The 20,532-nt window shown below is 38.7% G+C and overlaps 1 long non-coding RNA gene across 1 annotated transcript; it reads left to right on the top strand.

The window, feature by feature from the left end:
* Positions 1-4,740: 4,740 nt before the first annotated feature.
* LOC106036431 (uncharacterized) lies at positions 4,741-9,050 on the top strand. The gene is made up of 3 exons (XR_001207276.3): positions 4,741-5,186; positions 5,411-5,484; positions 8,474-9,050. It is a non-coding gene; the product is annotated as an uncharacterized lncRNA (long non-coding RNA).
* The last annotated feature ends 11,482 nt before the right edge of the window (positions 9,051-20,532 follow it).

Genomic DNA, 20,532 nt, shown 5'->3' with positions numbered 1-20,532 from the left:
AGCAGCAGCAGCTGTTTTACATTTAAAGTGACTGAAGTGAGTAGTGAATTACTGTGGGAGACAAATGAGCCCATGACATGATTGGGCCTGGGACGGCTCTCCCAAGTGGCCACTTGTTTCATGAGAACTCCCACCCCCGGGGGTCTGCATTTGGGTATCAAAGGCACCAATAGCACCAATTAATTCAGATTAGCCCAGGAGAGACGGCCTGGTTAGTTGTCTGCTTCTGGATGCACAACTCCAATTGCTGCCATCTTCTCTGTCTTCAGGATGCCCCTTTGCTTATCCCAGGCTCTGGTTTTGTCTCCTTATTCCAGGTTGTTTTCCCAAGGGAAACACTAAGAGCACCAGCATAAGTCAGAAGCCAGCAAGGCCAGCAGGGTTGTGTTGGTGCAAACTATTCACAAGCACTAACAGCAAGACATGGGGCAGTATGCTGTGGAGCTTGGGTTTTGCCTCCAGAGATAAGGGTTAGTGTGGGCCCTGACACAGTTCATTTCAGTGCGTGCTAACACACACACAACCAGACCCAAATTTTGTCTGGGATGCCTCCACCCCACAGCATAAAAAAATCAAAAGATCAGAATTAACAGTCTACAGATGGGATAAAATGACAGGACAATGCTGTCCTGGTCATGAATTTCAACCTGAAGTTTGGTTTCCAACAGCTTTGCAAGACGTGCAGAACTTCCTTTAAACCACCTATTTTTTTTCCTCTCCTTTTTTTTTTTTTTTTTTTCTTCAGTACTGCCCTCAATTTGTAATACTTGGGTAGGGATGTTGCTGCCTCCCACTACAACCTTTTCTCTTCCTCTTAATGCACAGCTGCAATGTGCCCAAAGCATCCTGAACACACTCTTAGGCATTTGGCATTCAGGTCACTGACTTCCTGATGGTACCAAGGGCTAGCGTCAGCCTTCCCAGAATTGAAAGGAAGAAGCAGTCCTGCATGCTATTTACTAAACTGCATTAGTCAAAATACTGCATTTTAAAACCCCCTTAAGTTGTTATACATCATCATATAAGTCATCACAAAATAGTGAGTACGAATTCCTAAGAATTATGTTGACATGGAAATTGTCAGCAGAAGTGCTGGGAAATTTACATCTCCTCATATATCTGTGGTCGTATCCTCCATAGAAATTAACATATTATAACGCTAATATTTCAAGGTAATGTTTTCTCATGAGGATGCCATATTTTATCAGTTAATATCATCTGCGTAAAAACTATTCAATTACAGTATCAAGGAACGTGTGATTAATACTAATATTACGAATGCAATAGCAACTTTGTAAGGTGTCATCATAGCTATTCAAGCAGCTGAAAATGAAAGCAGCAGGGAAAAAAAGTTAGGATCCAGAGTCCTGTGAGGAACAGGGGTTCTTGAGAGGAAGAGTCCTGCAGGAAGCCCTCAATAATGAACTAAGTGGCTGGATGTTATAAAATCATAGAATCCTCTAGGCTGGAAAAGACCTTCAAGATCATCAACGTCATATTATCAGCTAGTCAGAAAGCTAACACCTACAGAACTGAAAATGGCCATAACACGCCATTACAGCTAGGATAGCTCCCCTTCTCCCTTAACCTGTGGATTTGTTGCCAAAGCTGAGTAGCACTGTAATGAGTAATTTATTCCAATCCATTTCCCTCTTCATGAATTGTCAGAAGGGGATCTTGGATTTTTTCAAATGTGTATGTTGTATGTACAACTGATCCTGTCCAAGGTGGTTATAGAGAAGCCATGGAGCTTCTTATATCTCACATGAGCCAAGGTTTGAGAGCTTTCTCTCGGCCTTTTGCCCAAGGGTGACTTTCAATCTATTCAGAAAGATCTGCCATATCATTGTGTGAATCATTTTGGGTCTGTAGCTCATCACATGCATATTCACAATTTCAAATTCAAGCTGTCTTGACAAGATGCTTAGGTCACATGGGCCATATCTGTTCCCAAATTGGAAATGGGTAATTTGGAATCAGCTTCCCAGCCCCCCATCCAAAACTCTCTTCCCACAGAAAAATCTGCAGCATCCCCCTGAAGTTCACTCTTCCATCCACCCTCCTGTCCACACACCTCCAGGAGAGGATTCATGGGAAGTGCTGTAAACCTGGCCCAAGTGAATTAGTTTGAATGTTAGGATAGTACAAAAAGATGCTTTTGGCAGCATTCCCCTAATTTATTTCACCAATTTAGGCAGATTTTAAAAAGGCAGCAAAGCACAAAATGAAAAGGGGACTCTAACAATTCTGAATCGTAAACACATTTTGAGCAGATTGTGCAAAGCAATTCAACTAAAATTAGATTATGAAAAGTACACTAAGTAAAACTGTATTATGGAAATGTTATGAAATTAATTAATCTAAGAAGCAGCATTGCCACCAGCATGTGCTGGCCCTGTAAACTCATGAGCTCCTTTGTTCCACTCTTAGCTTTCTTTCCAGATGAAGTTAACACGAGTCAGAGATGTGACATTTCTAGGTCTGCGATCCCAGTGAGTATTGTGACCTATTACAGTTTTTCATTTGATCCTTAATTTGAGTTTGGCCAGTGACACTCGCATCCACTAAGAATTGCTCTGGTAACCATAGATTGACAGCTAGTTACAATCAGCCCAGCATTTCTTTAATAGGTTTAGTTACCAGTGTGGATTGTTACTCAGCTCAGCAAATAAATAATGCATTTTCAATTAATACACAAATCTTAGAAGGGTTTGTACAGTATGTATAGCTAAATGAAGAAACACATTATAATTATATAGTAATTTGTTAAAATGATCGTTAATACTTCTGATGTTAATTACCTAATGGCAAAAAATTACAGAGGGTACAAGCAATTTGCCCTTTGTAATTGCTTACTAGGTTGCAGGATAATCATTTTGTTTTCTTCCTATAGCACTATTTATTGCATTTTTCTTCTGACAGTAGCTGAAGTGTTTGTGAGGTCAAAACTTAGCAGATACTTTTCTTAAGAAATGAGACCACATTTTTGGTACAAGTTCAACAGAGAGCATCCAGCCATGATTGTTGCGTGCAGTCTTCACTTAAAAGAAGTATTGGAAAGACCACAATACGAAGTGAAAATGATAGTTTTGGTTATGGACTATCTACACATTTTTATATAAAACAATTTTCTTGTGGTTGTTATGTAATGCAAGGAATTGAACACAGTATACTTGTTCTGCTGGTTCTGCCAGTGATTTGCTATATGACTTTGGGTTAGCTACGTGACATTATCTGTAGTTCATCACAGCTGTGTACGTGACTTCCAAAAAGAGCTTAAGTGCCAAAAATTATTACAGATTTTATTGGCCTTCACCTCTGTTCACTTTTCACACCTTAAGGGTGAGCAAATGATTCCTCAAGTAAGCAGGATCTCATTCACCTCTTTCCTCATGTTAATCAAAAGTAGATTTTAAAGGCATTATTTTTCCTGAGAAACATATTCATGGAATACATGTTAAACAGAGAATATCTTGTTGGGAAGCATAGAATGAAAAAGTCAGAGTTTTACTTTAAAGTTCTTGAAACAAATCATTTCATTTTTTTATTTCAGAATGACATTTTTAGAACAAATTTAGCCAAACTTAATTACATTTTAAAAGTTTTAAAGAAGAATACCTGACAACTAAATGAAACATTTCATCTAACAGGTCTTTTCTTTTCTTTTCTTTTCTTTTTTTTTTTTTCCCCCTCCAGTTTTAATTCCATCCAGAAAACTTAAATTTCCCTTCAGGCTGACCCAACCAATTTCTTTTGCTACTACTTTTCAAACAACAAACAGAAAAAAATATATATATTGGTTACTATGTTTTTTGCATACATTGGGTAGCTTTAAAAACTGGTGTTCCTTAAAAAATAGTGACTCTTGAAAATACATCCTCAGGTAGTTTCTCACGAGCCACCCAAAATCAGAGTTGATCAGGGTTGGGCAGAACCCAAAGTAGGGAGAAATATTAAGAAGGGGGATACTGGGGAAAGTAAGAAAATGAGAGAGGCATTAGAGGCAATAGGGCTACTGGGAAAGAGGGGGCCCCAGAGTAAACTTCCCCTCACATTACTTACATCTGTGTATAAACTGCACTGCTGATGAATCTCAGTTTTTATAGATAATCTGTGGGTGATACACAGGAAAATATGGAATTCATCAAATCCCTATCAGAAACAATTCCACTGAAGTCAATGGGGTTGCAAAGGCATGAAGCAGATGTGAACGAAGGAAGAATCAGAATCAGGCCCACTGTATGTACGCACAGGCTGTCAAGTGGATCATATTTTGATACCCATTTGGGAAAGGATCCCCCATTTAAACCTGGAGTTAAAATTGACTTAATAATGAGAACTGTAAATATGGAAGTTGTCATCAGTAAAGCTCAACGAGTCTGTTTCCAGGTGAAAACTGATGTCTTGTAAGGGTTAGGAAGGAATCTTCATCCAGCACAGCATCGCACATCGGCCATCATGACAGCAGATTTTCTTGCAGAATGATGCCCAAATGGAAGTGATTACACCGAGTGCAGTGTGAAGCAATAGGGCCATTCACACATAATCACGGTATAGATGTAGCAGAGATGGGTGTCAGCCAACGTCCTGGATCCAAGCACATTTGGATGTGAGAGAAGTTCAGATCTTGATCCAAACTTTGTTGTTCAGACCTGCCTCTCGCTGTCAGGAGGTGGCTTCTGGCCAGCTCCAGCTTCCATGAGTGATTCCACTTCACCCAATGACAGGTGGGACGTCCATTTAACTTAACAGGGAGAAGGGAAAAAAAGTCCTTAAGTAGATGCTATTTTTGGTGGTCTGTAATAGGCAATGCGAGGGGAATAGGAAGATAATTAGCCCTTTTACGCCACCTGTCCCCATACACCTCAATTTTCAGACATTCTCCCTTTTTCTGTGGTGATCCCCCCGCTCGCTGCTGCTCAGACGGATGTTGACAGTCTCCCTTTTAAATGCTCAGCCGCTTGCAAGGTTTTGCTCTCGGCAGGCTGAGCTGTCTGGCACACAGCCACTGACAGCGAGCTGGAGTTTGCTCTCAAGTCCCAGTGCAATCATGCACTGTCTGCTGCCTGCTGTTGCAGGAGCTTAAAAAAGACTCCTCTGGTCCTGTCAGGAAGACAACCGAATTATTAAAGCAACAGCCATTCAGGTGCTCAGAAGGACAGAAGGAGGCAGGGGTGGAAGCTGAGGTAAAGGGCTGGTCGGCCGCTTAGGCCAAAACACAGGAGGGCAGAAGGGATGTTGGTGTTGGAGGGGAAGAAAGGCCAAATGTTGACAAATATTGCCTTATTGAAGTGTGTCAGTAAATATCTGAGTGGAAGTAGGCTCCTTGATTCTTCACTGAGGTGGTTTTGGCCTACCCCTTCTGTGGTGTCCAAAACACCCAGTCCTGGCCTGAGTGTCTTTTCCACAGATCCAGGAAAGTGTGGGGAGCCCTCAGAGAGACTCGTATCAAGTAAAACCAGCATGCAAGAATGTTTTCAACAGGTAGGCCCTGTGCTGTGTAAGCAATGGCAGCATGTGTAAAAGACAACTTCAAATCATCTGACACCTAGACATCCCCCAGCCCAGCTCATGAGGCAGGCCGCCTCCTTCACTGAGGCGGAGGCTGAGTTAATGTGTGACTGCTGTTAATGGTAGAGTGAGAAAGACAAAGGTCTCTTGGCCATGTCCCTGGTCCACCTCTCCCACCCTGTTTCTCTACAAGTCAAACCTTATTAATATTTGCTTGTTATTAAGCATTAACATACCTTAACCTTAACATAACTCCAAACCTTACTGATTCCTGAATATGCACACTAATTCCATATTTCTGAAATACCAGGGATTTCAAGCAATTGCCTTTTGCCTACCTAGTTTCCAAACCCTTAACAGGATTTACAATGCAGGTGACAGCTAACCTTCATTTTCCCGAAAGTCAGGCCCTAAACTAAGTACCAAAACCACACTTCAGCACTGAAAGCTTTGGTTTTCTTCACCCTGAGACAAGCCATTGCCTTGAAATGACTGAGTGGCATCAATTTCTAGATTGCTAGGTTTCCTGTTGTCTAGTTTCTCGGCTAAAGCACCAGATTTCTGGTGTTCACAACTTGTGGAATTTTGCTTCACTGATACGGGAGCATCCTCCATCAGCTGGATGACTTCCTCAGGAGACGGCACTTTTAGCATCTGCATTGCACAAGGGGCTTCCTTCAGCTCTCATGGCTTCCTCAGCCTCCCTCTGCTGCCTCACCCAACCCCAAGCTCCCTATTAGCCCCACACCGTGGGTTAAAAATGCAAGTCAGCATTCTGTTTGCAGGAAGTATTATTTTATTAATAATAAATATAAAATCTTGCAAGCATGCAGTGGGAAAGCCAGCAAAGGAAGCCAAGTTGACAAGAAGCACTCTTTCCCCACCTGCAACCAAGCTTGCTAGGATGTAAGGCAATGCATCCCGCATTATCCAGCAGCCTTCTGAATGAATGCTTTCCGCCCTATGACAGAACGTAAACTACTTTAGCCTTATTCTCCTCCTGACAGACCTTCTAATTATCTCAGCTGTTTACAGCGCTCAGGCCCTCTGCTACCAATTTCTCCATTATTCTGACAGTCAACAAACTAGACCTATTAGAGCACAGCACAATTCTTGCCCAAGGCAGGAACTTTGTGAGACCACAAATCGTCTCGGTATTAAAAGTCGGTGCATAAGAACTGCCCTCAGCTTTAGCGCTAAATTGCTGGTTTGGAGACATTCATTGCTGTATATTGTATTTCCACTATATTCTGCTTTAATAGACTTCGTGCCGAAGTGTGTAAGAAGAGTTTTAAAGCCTGAGGTAGCAAGTAGACTTTTTTTTTTTTTCCCCATTTTATATATTTTTCCATCTTTTTTGTTTGTCACCTTATATTGCAAGGTTGGTTCACATACATAAAACACCACTGCAGTCACACAAGGATATCTCACAGCTAGTGGGAGAAACAGATTACACCACTAGAAGTTAAACAACAAGGTTTGGGCAGTCCAAGATTTTTTATTCCTTGATTCGTGTGGGGCTTCAGTCTTAAAATTATTTCCTCTATTCTTTGGAGTATTTAATTTTCCTATTTGGCAAGGCCAACCAGTTCTGTTCTTCTAATCTTCTGATATCAAAATAGTTAGGGCCAAATAAGAATAATAGATAGAGAGATATTACAGTTTCTATTAATAATTTGCATATGTTTGTTTAAGTAATGTTTATTCAAGGTTCAGAAAGCTCTTAGAAAATTGTATTTATTAATTACTGTACACAACACTCTATAAAGTATTTATACAGGGGTTTTATTCTGACTAAATACATGTGAAACATCTGATTCGGGTATACTTGTACCTGAGACCAGGACTGATTTTCAATGTTATCTTAAATTCAAGGTGCTCACAGGTATGTATTAGGTTCAAATCTCTCAGGTAACCTACCAAGGCATAGAAATAATTCCAGGTGTCTAAGATACACATTACTATCAAACCAATATATCTTGGCTTGATATATCTTGACTAATCCCAGCAATTAGCCCAAGCAGCAAAAGATCCAAAAACTATTTTCCCGAGCTATTCAATTGCTTCTGACTCAGTTAGGAATGCACTTGCAGCAAATTTCATTCAGCCCTCTATTTGCCAAGCAAAAGTGGTTACATTTATGAAAAATTAAAGCTCATAAATTGAAAAATTCTTTTAAAGACCAAAAAGAAGAGAAAATATATAAAATGCACACACTGTTTCAGCTCAGCAGCATGTTGGGAAGAAAGTGTGCTTTCACTGAACTATGTTACCTCTGCCTAGTGGAATGCTAGAATATAAAATGACATGTTATATTAGATTCTACTGAATTTAAATTCTTCCTTCAAGGCATTTATAGTGAAATAAAATATTTTCCATTGAAGACTCTTTGGAAAGTGACATTGCTTTCAGCAAAACCTTACTGAAGACAACTTCCAGTTTAGTGACATGGGGCTGGGTGAGTTGTTACCTAGCCTATCACAGGAAATCGTATACTGGACGTGCACATCAAGGAACAACAGAGAGGAAGGTTTAGCCCGGGATTTATGGTACAGACTGTTGCATTCCTGTGAGATCAGTGTCAGTATAAAGACATATTTAACTCAAAAGCTGACCATTTAATAGCTTTAAAGTGTTCAAAGTTCTTAAATTTTTTCGAACAGCTCTGCAACAGAAACGTGTCTGCATTGTGCCATGGTTTTGCATTTCATCTTGCAGGATATACTAATTCGGGATAAATACTGCTGTAATTTGGTAAAACAAAAAAATAAACTAATTCATCAGCCCCATAGCTGTTAAACCAGATAAATTCAGGAGAACTATGAGATTTGAAGTTTTGCTACTGAGATTAGGAGCTGATCTATTGATTTCCATGGAACTTCCATGAAATGGAAATTAGCACAGGCTACAGTCATTTGTCATCCTTTTCTTATTTGTTTCCAAAATTTGATTTCCTGTTCAGAAGAAGGGCATGTTCCTGGATGAAAGCCAGGCTGAAAGTAATCGGACCCAGGATGGCACTTTTAATAGGCTTTGGATCAGACTCTCCAGCTGGGGTACCCCGGATTACTGCATGCCAGAGGGCTTCTTCTCATCACAGAAGACTCATGTCCACAGTCTTATCCCTGTCTGAGTAATACAAAGATAATGGTGTGGTGTTTTTTTTCTGTAAGTTGGCAGAAAATACTGCTTTTTGCTATTAGAGGGAGACATGAAAATAAAATAGTGAGAGAGAGAGAGAGAGAGAAGTCAGAACTCCTTGGACCATTCTGAAATTAGTATTACACAAACAGAAATAGATAGAATAATTTAACTTAAATATGAGTACAATGACAATCAGTTAATGTTAATTTAGGGAAAATGTAAGTAAATAAATATACATTTATTTATACTTTTAAAATACTATATTAGATGTTGCTTTTTTTGTTTGCTTGTTTTTTAATCAAAAAAAGTCTTGTTGACAGAGCACAGCATACAAGTCTTTTTTTTTTTTATGTTGACCTTAATGAACAAGTTTACTGGTATTTTCTGAGTATGTTTTAAGTAAATAAAACACTAAGTAATTGAAAGAGAATTTCAAGCTTGCAACCACAAGTATTTGTAATTGCGGACCTAAGTCTAAGCTTTGAATTTATCCAATTATGGTATCAAATTGTTACCATATATACGACCAGCCCAAAGGGTGTGGGATGACAGTCAACACATCAGCCTGAATATTTGTAGGCATTATGTACCAAGATCTTTTCAGATCTCACAAACTACACAAGAACTGTTTGCAAATCTTGGCAAAACAGACGAGCTGCTTAGTAACATCATTTGGATATTTGGGATAAAATGTACCTTCCTTTGAGACCATGCGGAGCACCAAGGAAATGTTGGCCTTAGCAGTACTGCAGTATCAGACATATCCTTAACTGTTGCTCAAGCCTCTGTGGCACTTTTCATAGTTAAAATATTAATTTCAGTGACCTATCCAGCGGTGTATTTCAGGAAATTGTAGTTTTCCTATATAAAATACTGCTCTGAAATATAACTGGAAAATATATTAATTCTTCCCTATTGCATGCTGTGGAGTACTGAGAGACAGTTTCAGGATTATGATTTCTGATCTGGACCCCTCTTTATCTCCTAAATTAATTAAACCAAACCAGTGGGATAGACTTAAATTCACACTGGCTTCAGGAAAAAAAAAAAAAAAAAGTAACCCTTGTCTATCATGGGAGGATGACAGTAACAGATTATCAATTTAGGGAGCCTTGTTCCTGGTTGTTTCTACAGTTTTCATTAAAAAGACACACATGCGAATCATGGAGATGGGAGGCAACCTAGAAAAAAGATGTATTATTATGCGAGGCTGGGGCGTTGTATTTATATGTACAAGAGGGAAAACTTTATTGAAATGACTGCTAAAAACAGCCCAAGAGCAATGTGGGAAACGACAAGAAGGAAAATCCAGAGCCAGTGCCTCGTACGGGGAGCCGCAGAGTTGGAGTCAGAGACGCAGAAAGGAGAACAGGTGAGGGTCAGAAAGATAGAAAGGAGAGAGAGCAGCACTGGGAGAAGACATGAGAAATTAGATCAGAATCTAAAAGCACTCAGGAGAGCAGGGGAAAAGGCAGAAATTAGAACAGGAGCTAAGAGGAGAGCCGAAGAGGCAATAAAAACTCAAGGAGGAGAAAGAAAAACTGCAAGATGAAGAGAGCAGGATGAGAAAAAAAGGACAGGAGATAAATATGAGGTAACATAAAAGGGCCTCGACCTCCAGTTTGTAAAGGTGACGTGATTTCTGGTGTGAAAGAAAAGAAATACTTTGCATTTTTTGAAATGGCCATGAAGAGAAGACCAGGCTACATCTCAGAAATCAATATCGCATTTTATGCCTGCTGCACCCTTCACAAAGAATCAAGACAACATTGATTCAAGTAAGTAATATTTCATTGAAAACTGATCTTTGATTGCATAGCTGCGAGGGACTGGCTCTCAAAGTGCCTGTGTGGCGTGTGTGCAGAACAGGTGTCATTTTCGGGATTGTGTTAGAAGTGATGTGGCTTCATTCCCGGTCTGCGGAGCACGTGGAGAGCAGAGGACACGTCACTTTAGTCTTGGAGAGCAGCTGATGCTGCATCAGAAGAGCTGGTTTGGTCTCTAGGGTCATTAGTCTGTGTCTGTTAGTGTGCAGTGAGCGGGCTGGAAGGTTTGCTTTGTGGCTGTATTCATTTCAAGCGGTTAAATGATTATTTTAAGATAATTAGAAAAGCCTTAGACTGAGGTTTTAAAGCTGCTTTCCTGATCAATTGTAGCAGTGTTTGAGCTGCTGTGCAGTCATGAGGCAAAGGAGTGTCTCTTGGGCTGTAAGGCCAGGCTTTGGTGATGGTATTCACTGTTTTCAAGATTTTTTCCCCAGCATTTGAGTGTAAAACCCCCTTGGTTTTATTTCCCTGGCCCCTAATTCCCTCGGGAAAACAGGTTCACTGTTTATTTTGCTAGCAGATTTTGATGCATTTCGGTTTTCTCATACCTGGAAGGCTGCTGGTGAAGCAGTTTTATAGCAAAACCTGTGTTGGAATTCCCTTTTGGAAAATCACTTTCTTATCATGATAAAATCAAAGCAAGTGTGGGCTGAAGAACATACTGATGTTGGGGGAGAGAGAAGAATTTTGAACATAAACATCTGTGTATTTCATTGCAAGCTGGCATGGCCCACTCAGAATATTTAGCTTTTTTTAATTAACCTAGAGCTTTTTATTTTTATTTGGCCTCCCAAAAAACACATTTATGGCCAGCTGTCCCTCTGGACAAGGCTTCCTGCATTGCTCCCTGGCGCAGCACAGACCCTGCATGGCACTGAGCCACGTCACAGCTCCATGTGGGCATCATGGGAGGTGTCCTCCTGGAATTTTTTTCATGTCTTTGGGACAAACGGAGTCTCCAGCCTCCCACCTGCAAATCCTAGGAGGTAATTCACTTCTGGGGAAAAGGGCAGTGTGAGATTTTCAATTGAAAATGCATAAACAAAATACCTCCACAACTTTTCAAACTGCTTGTGAGGCAACAGGGACTTCCCACTCAAACTGGGGGTGAAAGCAAACTGTTAACTCTGTCCTCCATATTTTCCCACTGCCAGAGGCCTCCAGTGCTGCAGTACCTTGCTCATGGTGGAAATATGAAAATTGAAAACTTATTTTTAGCACCAGTGAAAATAAAACCCAACTGAGATGTTGATAAGCAGTTGGTGAGAGATCTCTGAACCTACTGTTGAGGATGAGCTTAGATTTGTAAGAGTATGATGGTCCTATCTCTAGCAAAGCTGATCTAATAGGGGATGTGCATAGTCTTGGCAATGTTGTGGGAAATGTCCGTATTGATTTTGGGAAGCTCCTTTGAGTGCAATACTCAAACAAGGATGAGACAGCATGTTCCAATATAACAAAAAAAAAATGGTTAAAGGAATTACTGAAAATAAATCTAGACTCTGACCAGCTATCACCATTGGCACTGTGGTCATGTGAGAAAAAGATATAGGAGAACACATTACTATGAATGGGACAGGTGGCTCCTGGTCATATGAGTGGTGGTAATGGTGAGCATTCACTCTGGTTAGATGGACATCCTCATCCAGAGGCTTCGCAAAGAAGAGCTGCTCGTGTCTGTGGGATTTCAGTGGGTAACAATTGCCAAGAGCTTCCAGTGGAGTGGTCCTGGACTTCCCTTGTCCCAGTAGCCACCAGTAACCACTTTAAGGAAGCCCAGCTTCTTAGAAACAGTGAATCCTGAACCACAGCCTCTTCACACAAAAATTGTTCTCCACAGGCACAGAATGTCCTTAGACTTTTTGAATTTGTGTATGGTCAGAATCTTGTCTATCAGAGTGTAGTGTGCTCAAATATGTCAGCCCACAGGACAGGTAATACTCATTTCATAAGATATCTTGAGTTTCATGCACTACCCCCCAAACTAAATACAAAGTGATAGCAATATATTTATTTATTTACAGATATTGATTTTTTTCTCGTGTATGCATGCCCCCTACATCCTTCAACTCTAACCACAGAAATCTCTTTTGGGTGTTTTTCCTAGTATTCAGTCAAAGTGCGATTTCACAGCTAAGCAGCTGAGACAGAATAAATGAGCTCAAATTCCACAGTAACACTCTATTAGAAATAAAAGAGAATACAGTCATATTCAGAATACTATGGTTTTCGGAAAAATATGAGTGCACCCTCACTAACTTGCTCTAGAACATGGTGATTGCTCTGCAAGCAGAACGGGTAGCTCTTAAAAAATGAAAAGTAATGTGAAGTCAGCTCCTTTGAACATAGTTTCAATACAATGTCAAACATTAATGTATGGTAATTGTTCAGTAAACGTTCCAAGAAAAACTACAGACATATTTTGAAAATAGGTGACTGAGGAAGACACTTTGGAGTTTTAGAAGCAACACAGAAAACTTGTGGCCCAAGAAAATGCCATATAAGATTGTGCATAGATATGTATATGCACGTCTGCATGGTTGTATATACGTTAAAGACAAAAAAATTAACAATGTCTGCAAAATATGGTCAACAAATAATGGGAAAAAAAATAGTTATTTCTCATGAACATAGGCTACTGATGAAGAATATTCATCATATTTCTGCCTTTCCTAAGAGGAGAAGTTAATACAAATGTGGAGAATGTGGCATGACCCATTGAGCTGACATTAAAAGCTTTAAATTGAATTACATTGGCAGAAACCTTCAAAAATTGTCTTGGGAGGAGAAAAAAAAAATCATGACAGAGCATAACAGATGTATGAAATTAAGAGCATTTAGGAAACATTATCTTTGCTGTATGATGGGAAATGTTTCTAATTGCACTCACAGGGTGCCTTTAAGATGTGCTGTTTTTATTTAAGATATGTTCTTTATGATCTGTTACGGATTTTGAGCAGAAATACGTATCAAAAAAAGAATAAAATGCATATTAAGATATATGATTTTTTGCAACAATCAACTCATCTATTTTCATTGTTCAATAAAACAAATTGCAAAGGCAAAGTTGTTGAATCTATAGGATGAAAAGAAGGAATCTTATTGGCTAACGAGAAACCTGTACCATACAGGATGTAATACTCTAATGCTCAAGGGTGGTCTTGTATGTCATATCACAACTGGACCGTGTGGATTTCCTGGTACATCTGCACCTTACTTTATGTCAAATGTTACTGCTGTTCTTTCCCAGCTACTGGATGCTAATTAAATCCAGTAATTGAGATGCAATAGGAAATACCGTATGTGGATTTAAGCATTATTAATAATGTCTGTACTGTAAGGCTTTACCAACCAGCACTCAAATAATGTTCAAAGTCCTATTCAGCACATAGTGAAAACTAGATAAAAATGCAACGGAATTTCTTCTCTTGCATATTGCAGAATCTCAGTTAGTTCCTGCTGTGTCAGAGACTCCCATAGATTTAATATGTATTGAATCAAATTTCCATAAGAGGTATCTTCTAAAATTACACTTCCCTTATGTTTACCTAGAGGTTCACAAATGGAGCTTTTCTAATGAATAAATACAACGTTCCAGCTTATTTGCTGTTGCTGTTGCTTTTGTAGCTTCCAATGATACTCATCAGTTTAAGGCCAAATACTACTGCCCACTGAATGCCATGGACTTGCAGCATTGAGTCTAGACCCCATTGGTTCCTTTTCACCTCAAAATTTATCTGATTTCCATTATGATGGGACATATCTGTTTCTTTTTCCATACAAAGGGAAATATACAGTTGCATTTCAAAATAATCCAAATATTACAAGAAATCTGTTCAAAGGGCAATATAGACAGAGAAATTAATTCCCTAGTCTCCTGCAGGGATTAGAATCAAATTGATGGATTCCATCTATGCGGAAATTCCACATTTCCAGATTGTATGCCATCTCTAACCATAATCTCTGAGTCCTACGTAACTCAGTGACACTATGCTAAATGGTATGGGATCTGAAAAAGAAACAGCAAGATCCTGCTTGAGAGGCTGAAGTGGATACCAATGAGGAAGAAAATCTCCCAGAGAGCTAGTTTGCATTTGATTTTTTTCCTTACAAATGGCTAAACTACACAACTCATTCACAAAAGAATTTGAGGAAATATACAAAAGCTTATAAAAAGGTTTGGACCATATCCTGGGGAGCAGATCCATCCCTATGCTGCATGGTGGTCCAGGCAGAGCCTCAAAAAACCCTGATGCTGCTGAATGCCTCTGGCAATGCAAGGATTGCCTTGCATGGGTCACATTTCTAACACTCCTTCTCTCATTGACTTGTCTGGGAGACTACACACTGGGAATTAGATGTACTTCTTGTCTGGGCCAGTAAGCACACCTGAGTTTAATCTCCTGTGCACCACATCCAAACGGAATTTTTGGTCTCATTTATCAGGTCTTTCCAAGCACTGCATTTCTATGCTAGTCTTGTCAGCTTACTAGTAACATGAAATAAACCACTCCTTATTTTTGCTTCCACATCCCTTTTTCATGAGTGCCTTCCTTGAATTAAACTGCAATGACCTTTTCTTCCCCTTTAAATCTTTACAATATTCAGTTTTTCCCCAACAAGGAAATTAGACTACATTAATTCTTCAGGATCAGGATATTAGTTTCTCATGTGTCAGAGAGCAGGTGGGACAGCCAATATTTTGGGCGATGGTACATGTGTACAAACAGATACACACCTCCATTTCAGATAACCTCGAACTCCCAAGCTGTCTTGTCACTGATATATGCATAAGTGTGTGATCTTATTATCTTTATTCTCGTCTTCTACAATCTGTCTGCTACTTGTATGCCAAACTTCTTTCCTCTGTCTTAAAGTATATATTCAACTATTTGAGAAAAAGATCATATGTTAGTACATAGGACTGCATGTATGGGCTTGGAACTTAGACCAGGAATGATCTACTGAGTATTGGAATTTGATATAATTTATCAAAATCACTCTTTAGGAAAGAATTTTGATACTTTCTATTTGAATGTCACTCTGCATACTGTACATGTTCTGCAAACACTTCTCAGTTGTCTTTACAATGTATGTACCATCCTTGCTTTAGAAATGGAAAAACTCTAGACAGAACTGCAGTGTTTTCCTTGTGAACTCATAGATTTATTCCTCATCACAGACCCTGAATCAGGAGTTACAGCTCTAAAAGCCATGCCAATACACTGAAAGTAAATATTCAAAAGCACTTTGTATATGATAGCCTTAGATGGAAACAGAATAAACTATTGCTTTGTTGCACATACAAGAAAACAAAATGTTTACTAATATCAGAACTGGTTCAGCACATTAATACTGAAAACTGACAAGATCCGGATGATTATTTCTGACATAAATTAGAGCAGGAAAAGGATTTGTTGTAATGGAAAGTCTTGCTAATGGATTAAAAATTACCCGAGTTGTCTGACAGATGTCAAAGTTAGTGGGGCCCAGGATGACTTAGAACCATTCAGTCTGCATCAGAGAAAACAAATGGCCTGGATGAAATAACCTTTCATTCAGTTCTATATTTTTTGTCACCAGCAGTAAAAATAAATAAATAAAGTAGTACAAAAACACCTTCCCAACTTTCTCCAAATTGAAATCATCAGGCTATATGAGCGTGTTTCAGGTTCATTGCTCATGAAAAAAAGGGAAATGAATCAATTTAAAAAAAAAAAAAAAGTTACAAGAAATAACTTAGGATTATTCTGTAACAGTCATACAACCTGCATTTTAAAGTTTGCAATTTAATTTCTTTCTGGTAGGATGTCCAACAGTAAAAACAATATTCAATGAGTAAAAGATAACCCACCAAATCTTGAATTTATAAAGGACAAGGAAGAAAAATATTATTCAGAGTAGGTAATTGGTTTCAAAGGCAGTAATAGATAAGAACTGGTAAGTAAAAACTTAAAAAGACAATTGAGAACATAAGTTCAACAGAGAAAAGGCAGCTAGCGAGGAGCAGAGACATGATTGCTGGTTGAATCAAACAACACACATAGAGCTGAGCTGAACTGAGCTGTGAGGAGCCATCAGGAAAATCAGAGGAAGAGTGAAAGTCACAGGCCACAGAAATCGTCACAGAATATTGCAAATAGTCCACAAGCTGTAAGGGAACCCAGGATTCATTTGGGACTTAAAGGCTTCATGAAAACTACACTTTTAGTTAATTCATTTGACCAAAGAAACCTAGGCCCAAATTTCCCTTTATGAATTATTACTTTAGAATTGGTATGTATTTAAAATGGTTTAAGAATGTAGTTTTTCAAACTGAATACACATTTCACAATTTTTAAAGTTTTAAAAAATGGAAAGGAATGATTATGTTCAATGAAATATTGTCTTTGGTTCAATGAAGTGACATGACCTGTTAGAAAAAAATATATATTATGTGCTATATTATAATGTAGACATTAGGGCAAATAGTCATTTTCCATGGTAAAGTATGACTGAAACAATATTCCAGCAAGTAATAAATGAAATCCTTCTCATTCTTTGGAAAAAAAAAAAAAAGTTTCAAATTTGTTATTTCAATAAGCCATTAATTTCTGGGTAAGGCTATGCATTAAAGTGCCAAAAAACTCATTGAAGAGGATGATATATTTCAATCAAAACAAGTAAACCTAGCAGAGGAAAAAAAAAATCTTTAGCCTGAAGAAATCTTTATAACACTTGTTTGGAATCCCTTTGGTTAAAAGGTATACATTCATGCTTTTTATCCAACATTTTAGAAAAGAGACAACAAACCACTGAAAATATTTCCATCCACTTCAATGGGTTCAGAAAACCCACTGAATATAACAAAATCCTTTTAAACCGTTATTTACACCAAACCTTCTCACGTGCATTTAGTGCTAGCACCAGCAATGAGAAACAGCGACTGCAGAGACCGCGGACCCTGCAAGTGTTGTTAACTGTGTTGGGCTGTTAGAAACTGAAGCACAATGACTATGAGCCTGTTTGTATTACTGAAATGTAGACAGAATATTTTTTAACTGCTTCCCCAGATGACAATCACACACACACTACTTTGACACTAGAATAAAGGTAGTGCAGTAAGTTACTTGGTATGTCTCCCATTTAAACTTAAAGCACTCATCTCCCGCAGAGAAACCTCCTGTGGTTCCTGGGGAGCTGGCAGCTAATGAAGTCAAAAAAATATCGGGGTTCATTAAGCACACAAGCATTCTGGTAAAATCAAAGATCAGCCTGGAACCCCCTTGAACATATTATAGTTACCATTAAAATCATCATCATAGTATTTGAGGTTAGTAAAACATATTGCTTAGGCTATAAAACACTCTAAACTAGTATCCCAAATGTCTTGCCTCAAGCTAGCACTTAAATTAAAGTTTCAGACAGCTGGCACTGGAATCAAAATAACAGTTTTGCACAAAGAGATTGGATAAACATGATTATTGTTTTCATAATTTATTTTGTCAACGTGCAGTGTTGTGCTTTGATCCATCCATTGTACTTGGGTATGATTTCTTTCACTTTTCAATAGGTAACTATATTTCACCGTGGATTTATACAGAAAACAATCCTAATTGATCTGCTGCTCTTGAATAATCTAATCCCTAATTGGTTGAGTCAGAACAGTGAGAAAGGCAGCATTGTGCACTTTAATTAATTTCCATAATCTGGAATTTTTGTTTGCTCGCCTCACAATTTGGTTTTCAAGGAGAGTCTAACATGACAGCATCACTGCTTAGCCTATGGAAAAGGGGGCAGTGTCCTGGGTACTTGATACAGCATGACTGCAACAGCCACAATCCCATAGTTCTTAATTAAGATTAAACCCATTTCCTATTTACCTTCGGTAGAGATTTTAAGAAAGAAAAAGTTCTTACTGCGTTTATAGCAGCTCAGCTGCTCCCTACCTCTTCGATGTTGTGAACATGGCATGCTCTCCCCTAAGTTTCTCTTCAGTCCAGACCTCCCAGCCCCATAACATGTTTTAATGTAGAGAAATATAATGCCAGAAATCTACTGCAGCAATCTTTTAAATAAACACACATTTTCAGAGACAGATCTCCAAACATTTTACATTTAAAACACAGTTCCAAAGCCAAAATGTGGCTTCTTGAACGAATCTCAGAAAGATTTCTGCATTATTTTACCCATGTGTTTAGCCAAGAAAAGATCTTCCCCCAAAATGCTTCATCAAATCATGACACACACGATTAGAAAGGAACAGCGGTTAAGAGAAGCTCCTGTTTTGCAGGCATAGGAGAGTCTTTCTACATTGCCGGGGAGTGAAAAAATGTTCTTTTTGTTCAGGTTGCCTGTTTGTGGCTGCTTTTTAAAGAAATATTTTTAAACGTTCAGAAATATTCTAGTTTTGATAAATATTTTTCTTGTAGGCCCCTTTGAATACTGTCACTACACTCAAATGTGAAATTAAACCATGGCATTGTCAAGAACTGGGCTTGGGCTCTCCTGCTTCAGTTTACACAATTGTAAATTGGAGGTATAAAAATATATTTTATATATACAATATTCACCTGCTTCATAGGTCTCTTGTAGAGCTTACGAACACATGTAAATTGCTTCGAGTCATTCTGCTGAAAGCATTCCATGGACAAAACACAGCTTTCTCACAAATATAAATTGGAATTACCCCCTACACACACCACCATCCCTTGAATTCAGTGGGATTAGTGTAAATTTATTGCACATGTGGGACAGAGGGCAAAACTTGTTTCTCTTTGTACAAACTATTTGTATGATTTTTGCTTGCATGGAAAATGGTGAGCTGTTCTGGTGTTCGTGAAAAGGATTTCTCAAGCCTGCACAGACTGAGCAGGTGCTCTTCAAGTTTGCCCTTTGCTTTCCACACCTGCAGTAAAATAACCTTTGCTTCTCTGATGGGAAGTCCACATGGAGCTGTGACCACTAGGGCAGCAGAAGAGGTAACCAACATTTGGGCTCTGGAAGGAAACCCATTTACCATCACCTGGGGCCCTAAGCAGACCTCAACTGGACTCAGGTCTCCAGAGGTCAGCATGTTAAGATGTTGCACCATTGCACACAAAATTCCAGGCCCTGATCAAGAGAGGAACAAGATGCAGAAAATGCTAGAAAATTGCCTATATTGATGTTCAGCCCTTTTCTTTCCTTCATTGGACATGTCTCTGCTACTTTTAATTAAGCTCTGAGATTCATAGCTTGGAGATCTTTAATAACTACAGAAAGTGCTTGCAAGGCAAATTTTTCACTTCTAAGAAGGATCCTTATAATAAATGTTACCTTCTAATTTATAGGTAAACGTAACCTGATTTTACCTTTACAGTAATACATTGCATAGCCATTTGTGTGCAACAGACTGATGACATAAAAGATTTTAACTTTTAATAAATGTTGAAAATGTTAGATTGCATGCCTCCAATACACTGTAAGCATAGTGCCTGCTGATGAATTAATCTAATTAACAAAGGTGAAGGTTTATAATTGGGGTTAACTAGAATTTAACTGGTCATTGTTCATACCCCCCACTGCATTGTCCCCTATGTAACTCACTTTGGTAGCCCTCCATGGTCCCTCGACCCCAACATCAAACTCAGGGATCAACCAGCTTGAAGGAAAAGTAGATACAATCATATTTCCAAGACTGTAATAACAGCAGAACTTAATGGTGTGATATTTTTACACTGTTTGGGAAAGAGACCCTATTTTTTCTTACTCATAAGCCCAGAGTATTTTTAAATAGTTCAAGTCCCTGTAGTACTTCACAGTTTGCAGTGCAGTTTAAAAAGTAATACATCTTTTCTTAGATGTACCCCAGATTCTGCCTTTTAATAGACATGATAATGAGATTCTGTGTCTTCATTTCCCAGTGTGCAGAAAGCTCAAATAAATCTTTGATTGTTCACAACCCTGGAGAAGGCTCCCAAGCCCAGGAATGTAATGATGTTTCTCTAAACAATCATTGCTAATGAAATTTAAGTGTATTTAAAATATATAGATGCGTGTGTGTATATATATTAGTACTATCAAAATTGGG

This window comes from Anser cygnoides, chromosome 11 (genome assembly GCF_040182565.1).
Source record: "Anser cygnoides isolate HZ-2024a breed goose chromosome 11, Taihu_goose_T2T_genome, whole genome shotgun sequence".
NCBI lineage: Eukaryota > Metazoa > Chordata > Aves > Anseriformes > Anatidae > Anser > Anser cygnoides.
This window is presented reverse-complemented; position numbering and strand designations above follow the sequence as displayed.